This window comes from Hyperoodon ampullatus (assembly GCF_949752795.1).
Source record: "Hyperoodon ampullatus genome assembly, chromosome: 1".
NCBI classification, from domain to species: domain Eukaryota; kingdom Metazoa; phylum Chordata; class Mammalia; order Artiodactyla; family Ziphiidae; genus Hyperoodon; species Hyperoodon ampullatus.
Window position 1 is genome coordinate 221940541 of NC_136914.1, and position 11171 is coordinate 221951711.

General features: G+C 44.9%; 1 pseudogene across 1 annotated transcript; it reads left to right on the top strand.

Annotated features, from left to right (window-relative positions):
* Nucleotides 1-1408: 1408 nt before the first annotated feature.
* Nucleotides 1409-2371, top strand: LOC307058636 (NADH dehydrogenase [ubiquinone] 1 alpha subcomplex subunit 9, mitochondrial-like; annotated as a pseudogene). The gene has a single exon. The product of its transcript is annotated as an NADH dehydrogenase [ubiquinone] 1 alpha subcomplex subunit 9, mitochondrial-like (transcript).
* The last annotated feature ends 8800 nt before the right edge of the window (nt 2372-11171 follow it).

The following is an 11171-nucleotide window of genomic DNA, read 5'->3' on the forward strand; positions in this document are numbered from 1 at the left end:
TTTCTACATCCTAATAAATGTGAGACTCAAATCTTATTCATTTTCAATTCCAAACTGTCACATTCATGTACAAAAAGTGGCGCTATCATTGTTCACATGTTGACTTCATTAGGAAAACTATGCAAATAGTTAAAATAATGCAAGTTTTATTTCAGTGTCATAAGATTCCTCAAATAGAAAAATCAATTAATTCCAATAATGTTTCCTTTTTTTTTTCATCCAAGTCATGGACTCAGAAGAAAGCTTTTGGAAGTTTTCTTTATTAATTGAGCATCATCTGAGACTATTACGAATACTACTGTGCAATTGACATTAAGCTAAATAGTACTTGCTTTTGCAATGATAATACAAATATAGTTTTTGGTGGAGCACAGTGTCATGGTAAAAAAAAAAAAAATCCTTACTAAATTAAGAAACCTGGGCTTCCCTGGTGGCGCAGTAGCTGAGAGTCCACCTGCCGATGCAGGGGACATGGGTTCATGCCCCAGTCCGGGAAGATCCCACATGCCGCGGAGCGGCTGGGCCCGTGAGCCATGGCCTCTGAGCCTGCGCGTCCGGAGCCTGTGCTCTGCAACAGGAGAGGCCACAACAGTGAGAGGCCCGCGTACGGAAAAAAAAAAGAAAGAAACCTATGAAGCAGAAATTTACTTGTAATTGTTGATGGTACACATATAATTCATACTGGATCCAAAATAAGCTGGTATTCTACCAATATAAGTAAAAGCTGTAGTTGCCAACATTTTGTGACAACACTGATGAAGTTTAAAAAACAAAAAGAAAAAGAAAAAACATGCTTCAGCATGGCTTAATGTGCTTTGTCTCTGCTACCTGCCATCTATCAGATTTTAGAATAGTTGGAACTTTTGAAGTCAGTCTCAGTACCCTACAACAATATTGAACTTTTCTGTAAATGAATTCTGTAAATTTTGGATGCATGTTGTTCAAAAAAATTAGAAAACCTTGATTATTTAACACTTGGGATTTTTAGTTTCTGAAGCTCTGAAAGAATTACATTAATTGAAAACAAAGCTTGCAAATAAAAAGACATTGGAATTTATCCCTAAAAAGTACGGGGGAAAGGGAACACATTAATTAATAAGAGCTCAATATTGAAATTCTATAAGGGTACTTCAGAATATCTTGACTTGTGAGAAGAATCTTTTGATGGAGCTTCTATTTTTAATTAGAAGAAATTACATTCTGTCCCAGAAGGGCAGAAGATTGAAAAAGCCTACCATCTTGCAGCATCTAAATTTAAGGAAGCATTCAAAAGAATCATAAAGACAATTTGATGAGTTTTGTCTTGTAAAAATATTTGCTGAAGAAAAGTATTCTGGAAAGAGGCAAAAAGACAGTCCCTGGGAGCCGAAGTCGGCCAAGTGCCGGCGGCAGGGGATTGTGGGAAAAGATGGCGGCCGCCATTCACCCCCGAGCTGTCCGGGCCCTGCCAATGTCACGTCGCATGGGGTCACAAGTGATCGTCCCCTACCGGGGTGAGCCATATGATACCATGCACCTTCTCCCTATGGGTGACCTGGGCCAGATTATCTTTCTGGAATGGAAAGGGAGAGACAAGGACTCCATCCTAAGAGCTGTGGAGCACAGCAGCGTGGTCATCAATCTCACTGGGCGAGAATGGGAAACCAAAAACTTTGACTTTGAGGATGTTTTTGTAAAGATTCCCCAAGCAATCGCTCAAGTGTCCAAGCAAGTTAGAGTTGAAAATTTTATTCACGTTTCACATCTGAATGCCGATATTAAAAGCCCTTCTAAATATCTGAGAAATAAGGCTGCTGGAGAGAAAGAAGTGAGAGACACGTTTCCAGAAGCTACCATCATAAAGCCATCGGAAATCTTTGGAAGAGAGGATAGATTCCTCAATCATTTTGCAAGTATTCAATGGTTTGGTGTTGTCCCTCTTATTTCCTTGGGCAAGAAGACAGTGAAACAACCAATATATATTGTGGATGTCACCAAAGGAATTGTTAATGCAGTTAAGGACCCAGATGCCAGAGGGGAAACTTTTGCCTTTGTTGGGCCCAGTTGGTAGGCCCTCTTTGACCTGGTGCAGTACGTCTTTGCCACGGCTCACAGACCCTTCCTGGCATACCCTTTGCCACATTTTGCATATCGATGGCTAGGTTGACTCTTTGAAATGAGTCCGTTTGAGCCCTGGACCACGAGGGATAAAGTGGAGCAAGTTCACATCACAGACATGACCCTGCCTCACCGGCCCGGCTTGGAGGACCTGGGTATTCAGGCCACGCCCCTGGAGCTCAAGGCCATCGAGGTGCTGCGGCGTCACTGCACGCACCGCTGGCTGTCTTCTGAGATTGAAGATGTGAAGCCAGCCAAGACAGTCACTATTTAGTGGTCCCTGAGCTGCCCTTGGTTTTTGGTGTCACTCAGGTCACTAGTGACCAGGCCACCTTTGGCAGAGAATCCTGTACATAGTGCATAAGAGCCCCTATTAAAACATCTGAGATCAAAAAAAAAAAAAAAAAAAGACAGTACCTGGTAAAATATTTAGGCGGAAAGATTTTCACGTTTTAATGCCAAAAAGTAGCATTGAGAACATCCTTCATTTTTCCCAAGCCCACTAGGTACCCTAACACCTATAGAGAGAATATTTTCCCAATTAAGAATATTATAGTCTACAATAAAGAGTAGATTAAAGGTGTCAATAATTTCAAATTTACTAACCACAAAATATTTCTTTGAAGAACATTTATGGGAAATTTTGTGAAAAAAAAAATTAAAGTGATGAGGCCACATCAGGAAAAAAATTGAATACCATTGACATTATGTTAGAGACAGACATGCCTTAAGAAACTGATTAAAGTACACTATTCTGCTTTTTTTGTTATTTATATTCAGATAATCAATATAAAGAACTGTTTTGGGTTTTAATTTTATTTATTTAGTTATTTATTTTTGGCTGCGTTGGGTCTTTGTTGCTGCACGCGGGCTTTTCTCTAGTTGCGACGAGCGGGGGCTACTCTTCGTTGCGGTGCGCAGGCTTCTCATTGCGGTGGCTTCTCCTGTTGTGGAGCAAGGGCTCTAGGCGCGTGGGCTTCAGTAGTTGCAGCACGCAGGCTCAGTAGTTGTGGCTCGCGGGCTCTAGAGCACAGGCTCAGTAGTTGTGGCACACAGGCTTAGTTGCTCCATGGCATGTGGGATCTTCCCAGACCAGGGCTCGAACCCGTGTCCCTTGCATTGGCAAGCAATTCTTAACCACTGCACCACCAGGGAAGCCCTAAAGACCTGTTTTTTAATTTTACTCTGTTGTAAATAAATATATGTTACTTTCGTTTTAGAAAAAACTTTATTATTGAAAATAGTTTTTAATAGAACTATTTATAGTACCAACATAATAAAAACAATCTGTCAGTCAAGAAATAAATATTTTCAAGACCTAAAAAATTTTATTTTATTTATTTATTTTTTTTGACTGCGTTGGGTCTTCATTGTGTGTGTGGGCTTTCTCTAGTTGCAGCGAGTGGAGGTCTACTCCTTGTTGCGGTACGCAGGTTTCTCATTGCGGTGGTTTCTCTTGTTGCCGAGCACGGGCTCTAGGCATGCAGGCTTCAGTAGCTGCAGCACGCGGGCTCAATAGTTGGGGCACACAGGCCCTAGAGCACACGGGCTTCAACAGTTGCGGTGCGTAGGCTCAGTAATTGCAGCACACAGGCTCTAGGGCATGCGTGCTTCAGTAGTTGTGGCTCGCGGGCTCAGTAGTTGTGGCACATGGGCTTAGCTGCTCCACGGCATGTGGGATCTTCCCCGACCAGGGATCGAACCCGTGTCCCCTGCATTGGCAGGCAGATTCTTAACCATTGTGTCACCAGGGAAGTCCCTTTAATTATTTTAGAATCTCCTTTTCTCCTCAAAAGCCTTGACTTGGTGTCATCAATAAAATATATGGTCACTCTAGCCAAGAAGGATGAGGAGGCATACTAGTTCTCTGTTGCTGTGTAACACATTACCCCAAAGCTTAACCGCATGAAACAGCCAAAGGTTATTGTCTCACAGTAGAGAGAGGATACTGTGTGGCTCAAGAATCTAGATGTGGTTCAACTGGACGCTTCTGGGTCAGGGTCCCTGGTGAGGCAGCAGTAAAGCTGTCAGCCAGGCCTACAGTTAGATCTCAAAGCTTGACCCAGGCTGGGAAATCCGCTTCCAAGCCCACTTGTGTGGCCGTCAGCAGGCTTCAGAAGACGTGCCTGCAGGCTTGCAGTGCAGTTGTGGGTCTGTATTAGTCAGCACGGGCTGCTATAACAAGTACCACAGACTGGCAGCTTATACAACGGTTCTGGAGGCAGGAAGTCTGGGATTGAGGTGCCTGCAGGATTGTTTCTCCTCAGGCCTCTCTCCTTGACTTGTAGTCGGCCGTCTTCTCCCTGTGCCCTCACACAGTCCTCCCTCTGTGTTTTTAGGTCTGCATCCTAATCTCTTCTTATAAGGATACTGGATCAGTCATATTGGATCAGGGCCCACCCTAAAGGCTTCATTTTAACCTAATTACCTCTTTAAAGACTCTATCTCCAAATACAGTCATGTTCTGAGGTCCTAAGGGTTAGGACGTCAACACATAAATTTTGAAGGAATGGAATTCAGCCCATGGCAGGGCCTCTCCACCTGAGGGTCCCCACAGCATGGAAGCTTGTGATTCAAGATTGAGGAGAGAGAGAAAGAAGAGAGACTTAAGACAGCAAGACAGAAGCTGCCGTCTTTTATAATTTCATCTCAGAAGTCACATCCCATCTTGTCTGCAATATTCTATTGTTAGAAGAGAATCAGTGAGTCCAGAGGAGGACGGGTTCACAAGAGCAGGGTCTCAGGAGGCAGCCATCTTGGAGGCAGCCTTCCACATCCGTAAGCTTCTCTCTCCAAATCCACTGGAGGGCCCTAGACTGAGAGCGGAAACACTGGCTTTGGAAAGGCAGTGTGTCCTCTCTCATCTCTAGGGAGACAGTAGGAAGGCTAGAAAACACGTCAGCCTCTCTGGCTGCCCAGCATGACTAAAAGATGGAGGCCTACTGACAACAGGCGTGTCTGCACAGCTCTCTGGGCGGCTCCTCAGCAAATTCTGAGCTGGAAGCTGTGAGGGAGGCTGGTTCAGCTCCAGGCGGTGAGCTCAAGGCTGTTCTCCCTCAATGGAACGTAGTCTTGCGTGTGAAGTCATAACCCGGAGCCTCACCAAGGCCTCCAGCTGTGCAAACCACATCCACGTGGGGGGTTCCCCCTCTCCGTGGGGTTTCCCCACGCATCTTTCTGTACTCTGGACCCCGACTCAGCCAATAGTCTTCATTTGTTCTCTAGATGAGTCCTCCCTCTGCTAGCTTAGCCTCTGGTGTTTGCTTAACCATTTCAGGACACACACGTCACCCTCATCTCAGACGATGACGGACAACCTGCTTCTCCTTCGTGATGTTCACACAGCAGCCCAGGCTCACAGCAACCCCGCTGCCTCCCAGGTGGAACCGTTTCAAAGTCGTTGTAAAGCGACAGGGTAGGAAACACAGGGCCTGAGATGACTGAGGACTGTCCCCTCACAGACAGGCGGGCTGACAGGTAGGAAACCAAGAGTAAGGTGCTCCGGGCAAAGACGTCACGGATGGGGGTGTGGGAACCCCAAGCAATCCAGGGTGGCCGGGTTTAGGGCCGTAGAGGACGGGAAGGCGGGGAGGGAGGTTGGGGGTTGCTTTGGATAACAAGGAACAGGGTGCTGAGTGCAGGTCTCCTAGCCTCTCCTGACAAAGCTCCTGGGAGCAGGACTCAGCGTCCTCTTCATCTCTGCATGCCCCCTCTCCCGTCACACACACACACACACACACACACACACCCCACATACACACACACGCCAAGCACAGTCACATAGACACAACCCACACACACTCACATGCATACACACACACTCATATACAGTTACAATCTCAAACACATACACACGTGTCCACACACATACACCATCGCCCACAAGCATGGACACACAATACACAAGTCACATATACTTGCACACACATCCACAATGCACACTCACACATCACTATTCATGCATTCACATGTGCTCTCTCTGACACACACACACACACACACACACCCCATGCAGCCCCACCAGCACCCTCCCAGCCCTAGCATGTGGCTGGTGCTCAGTCAGGGTTGACTGCATTGATGAAACATTAAACCAGGGGAAATTGTGTTTGGGGATCCTTTTTTCCAATTATTCTTTCCAGTTGTTTAACATCAGCTCCTAAGGAATTCTCTCTGTGTGTTCAGAGCCTTAAACTCGTGCTTCTCAAAATTAGAGAAAGATCGGACTTCCCTGGTGGTGCAGTGGTAAAGAATCCGCTTGCCAATGCAGGGGACACAGGTTCGAGCCCTGGTCCGGGAAGATCCCACATGCCATGGAGCAACTAAGCCCGTGTGCCACAACTACCGAGCCTGCGCTCTAGTGCCGGCAAGCCACAACTACTGAGCCTGCGTGCCGCAACTACTGAAGCCCACGTGCCTAGAAGCCCGTGCTCCGCAACAACAGAAGCCACCAACCGCAATGAGAAGCCCCCACTTCACAACGAAGAGTAGCTGCCGCTCGCCGCAACTAGAGAAAGCCCGCGTGCAGCAACCAAGACCCAACGCAACCAAAAAATTAATTAATTAATTTGTTTAAAAAAATTAGAGAAAGATCATTTCTCTTTCCTGCAATTGCATCTGAACTGACCATGCTTTAGGAGATTTTTTTCATGAAATATGACTCTTTAAATCAGGCCATGTTTAAGCCTTATACTCTACTTAAGCAGTTGGGTGACGGGGAAATATAAAAGATTCTCTCCAAGCAAAGCACTTCTCCACGTTTGGGGGGGATCCTTTTAAGGAAAGGGGAAAGTATTGGGAAAACAGTCCATGGTTCAACATCCACCACTTTACGGACTGCAGCTTCCAACCACCACCCCAAACGGAGCCCTGGGAATGGCACACCCCAGGGGGGAAAGCATGGCTGAATTTGCTCAACTATGTTTTCTAAAGAATAACCCCCAAGCATGCATTATTTTGTAATAAGTCGAGGGTTATTTTTTCAAGGAGGAAAGAGACAATCCTGTTGACACAATAGATGCAAAGAACTTAGCACCATCCCTGGCAAGAAGAAAGGGCTCCGTAAATGGTTGTTGTTTTGTTTTGTTTTCTGGGAGGGAGCCTGCTTTCTGAGTAACTGACATCCTTGATAATTTGACGCCCCTCCCTGGACCCCCTCAGAACACTGCTCTGAGACCAGCTCTGTAGGCGGAAGGCTCCAGTCTCAAGAGCGCCCGACGAACCCCACTGAAGAGGGAGGCTTTCCACTTACCCCATTCTTAAACCACCACTTCGGGACACTATGAATCCCCAGGAAAATGGGCCACTTCAGAAATACACAATTTTGGCTTAATATCCGCCTCAATTGCCTGGTGTGTTTCCTTTACGACAAGATCCCTCCAAACCTGCTATCTCCTATTAGAGTGTTATTCTTTATTTGATTTCCAAATTATTCTTCATGTGTCGCCTTTTACCTTGAGCCATTTTCTCCCCCCAGTGAAATCTTGGCACCCAAAGCAGTTCTCAGAACTAAATTAATTATAAAAGCATATTAATATCATCTGTATAGCAATGAAATTAATTTATTCAATAGATCCAAGAGGAAGTCATCAATTATGCCCGGTGACTGTAGCATTTTGTGTGACAGCATTTACAATTCTTACAAATTTTAATATTTCATCCAGCAAGAGTTGCCATAAATATCATGTGCTGTGCAGCCTTGATTTATGAATTAAGTGGACCCTTTAGATGCCACTAGTGTTCAAATACTACACATTTTATTCTTATCAAGTGTGTGTTCTTTGTGGGGGGAGCGTTTTATCCTTCTATGAAAGATAAGGATCTCCATTGTCTTAGGGATGACCTCTCCCCTCAATAGCGTCTACCCTGGGACATATACACATTTCTTAGACGTGCTTCTAACCATCCAGGTTAAATTTCCCAAGACATGTTATAAACTCAATACAATGGAAATTTAGCTGCACCCTCATGTCAAGATCTGAATATATCTAAGGGTTGCTCAGTCTCAGAATGAGTAAAGATTCAAAGAAGCACAGTGTGGTCTTCACATGCGCTTCTCAAAGCCCTTTTGAGGAGATCCAGCTCGCTATCCAGAGCAATTCTTATCCAACTCCTCCTTCCACCGCATTCTTCTAAGTCACCCACAAGACCCACAGCCAGCCAGAAATCCTCTCTCACTGTTCCCTAAAAGTCCCCAAGAAAAGATAGTTGACATATATCTGACAAATAAATTGTATCCCAGCGATATAAGAAATGCCCACAGGGGGAATTCCCTGGCAGTCCAGTGGTTAGGACTCCGAGCTTTCACTGCCTAGGGCCTGGGTTCAATCCCTGGTCGGGGAACTAAGGTCCCATAAGCCATGCAGTGTGGCCAAAAAAATAAAATAATAAAAATAAATAAATGCCCACAAAGGAGGAGGCCCAAATGGCCACTAGGCAGGCGAGAAGGGGCCCAGCTTTAGGAGTCCTCAGGGATGTGCACCTTAAAACCAGCGAAATTAAACCAAACACACCCACTAGACTGACTACCGTGAAAAAGACAGAAAATGCCAAGTATTGGCAAGGACGCAGAGCAACTGGAACGTTCACACGCTGCTGGCTGGAGTGTAAATTGGTACCGTTTGGAACGCCTCTTGGCAGTATACACCAAGCTGAGCATATGCATTCCCTATGACCCAGAAATTCCGCTCCTAGGTAAATACCCAAAGGAAATCAGTCCATATGTTCACCGAAAGTCAGGTACTAGAATATTCGTAGCAGCTCTATTCATAAGAGCCCCAAACGGAAAACTACAAAATGTCCATTAACGGGAGAATGGAATAAGGTTGCCCAATAAAATACAGGACACCCAGTAAAATTTGAATTTCAGATAAATGACAAATAATATTTCAGCAGAAGTATGTCCTACACAGTAATATTACCCAAAATGCTCTACTGCTGTGCCTGGATGACGTCACAGACATAATGATGAACAAAAGCCTAAGAGAATCCAAACTGGGTATTTCTATTTATATGGTATCCAACAACAGGCAAACTCACCCCTGCTATTAGAAGTCAGGATCGTGGGGGGATCGGTAGCTCCTGGATGAGGACACAAGAGACATTTGGGGAGCCTGAATGTTCTGTTTCTTGATCTGAAACACAAGAAACAGATGTGTCCACTCTGTGATGATTCATCAAACTGTACACGGTGAGACATGCTCATATCACATTGTATAGTCAACATACTTTAGAAGTACGTTTCTTATCCACTTCTTATTCAGGCAGAGATTATAAAAGTTTGTTGCAAGTATCCAGATCAAGATTTGTGTTTCAGAAATGATCGGTGTTCACAATACCTGCAGGGGAAAAAGAACCAAACTCAAATATGAGCACTCTTTACAATTAAAAGAATATTTTTATCATTTTTTAATTTGTTTTGGCTCTGTCACAAATTAAAGTGCTTCAAATGCTGTTAAAAAAAATAGCTCACAGCAAAAAGTATTTGTTGTTTATCCAAGGTTCAAATTTAACAGAGTATTCTGTCTTTTATCTGACAGCCTTATTCCATCCTCCTGCTAATGGACAGTGTGGTCATCAACACATATCATACATGTATTTTATATGTCAATAAAAGTTATTTTAAAAACTTCACAGAACACTGTGATCAATATGGATCCTCCCATTTTTTTCCCCTAAGAATGGAGGAGGGAAATGTCAGTGGGCAAAGTTGGAATTTTTAGTGGGCTGGGAAGGGGTCAGAGTAGAAAAAAGGACTGCAAATACTCACGTGGTAATAATTTTTGTAACACAGAACATAAATCTTTTAAAGACCAGAGATACAACCCCTATTTCCATCCTGTTAGGATTTAAATTCAAGTTGCCTACTAGGTACCTTCAAACTTCATCTGTTTTTGTAGAAGGAGGACGGGTGGTGATCAGTCAAGCACATTATTTGTGTCCCTACCCACCTCCCCCAACAATAACAGACCTCTGGCCTCTAAACAGTCATTAAGGAAATGGTGAGGACCCCCAACAAGGTTGAGAGGGACATTGAGAAGCGCAACTCCTTGTTAGATGTACCCATTCAAGTGGAGACAAAACACAAAGCTGAGAGAGAGGAGTGAAAAGTCGACTGAGACACTAGATCCAGTCCCAAAAGACAGCTCAGGAAAGGCAGTAGAGGGCAGTGGTTAGACTCAGCTCCAACGTTCCTGACCACGGGCCCTTGAGCACATCACCAACCATCTGAGCCTTGGTTTTCTTCAACTGAAAAAGGGGGATAATGATAGTACCTACTTCACTGGGTTGTCGTAAGAATTGGGTGAGAGGATGGGTGGCAGATTATATTATCCTAAAGTGACCACAATGCGCTTCCTCCTCCACATGCTCCTCTAAAGCTTGCCACTCCCCCATCAAGGTGGAGTCTAATTCCCTTCTCTTGAATCTGGGGGAAGCAGAGAGCTTGTGACTGGCCTGTGACCAACAGAAGGTAGCAGAAGTGATGCTGAGTAAATTCTGAGGCAAGGTCATACAGAGCAGTTCCCTTCCCCTTTGTTAGCTGGTATACTCCCGCCTTGGAACCCTGGGCCTCCATTAAAGCCCAGCTACCTGGAAGCCAACATGCTGTGGGGAAGCTCAGGCCATGTGGGGAGGCCACACGTGGCTGCTCCAATGGACAGCCCCTGCTGAGATGCCAGCTAACAGATGATATCAACTACCAGAAGTGAGTGAAGACACCTCCAGATGATTCCAGCCCCCATCTTTTAATACTCCAGATCATTAGCCCTTGAGTCTTCCCAGTTGAGGCCCCAGATATCAGAGAGCAGAGACCTGTCATTCCTGCCATGCCCTGTCCAAATCCCTAACTCACATCCATAAGCAAGATAAAATGATTGTTTTAAGCACTTAAGTTTGAGGCGGTTTGTCATAAGCAATAGCAACTAAAACATAATGTCTTTTATCGGTTAGCTCTTGCTGCATAACAAAACACTTCAAATTCAGTCGTTTAAAACAACACACATGGGGCTTCCCTGGTGGCGCAGTGGTTAAGAATCCACCTGCCAATGGAGGGGACACGGGTTCAAGCCCTGGTCCAG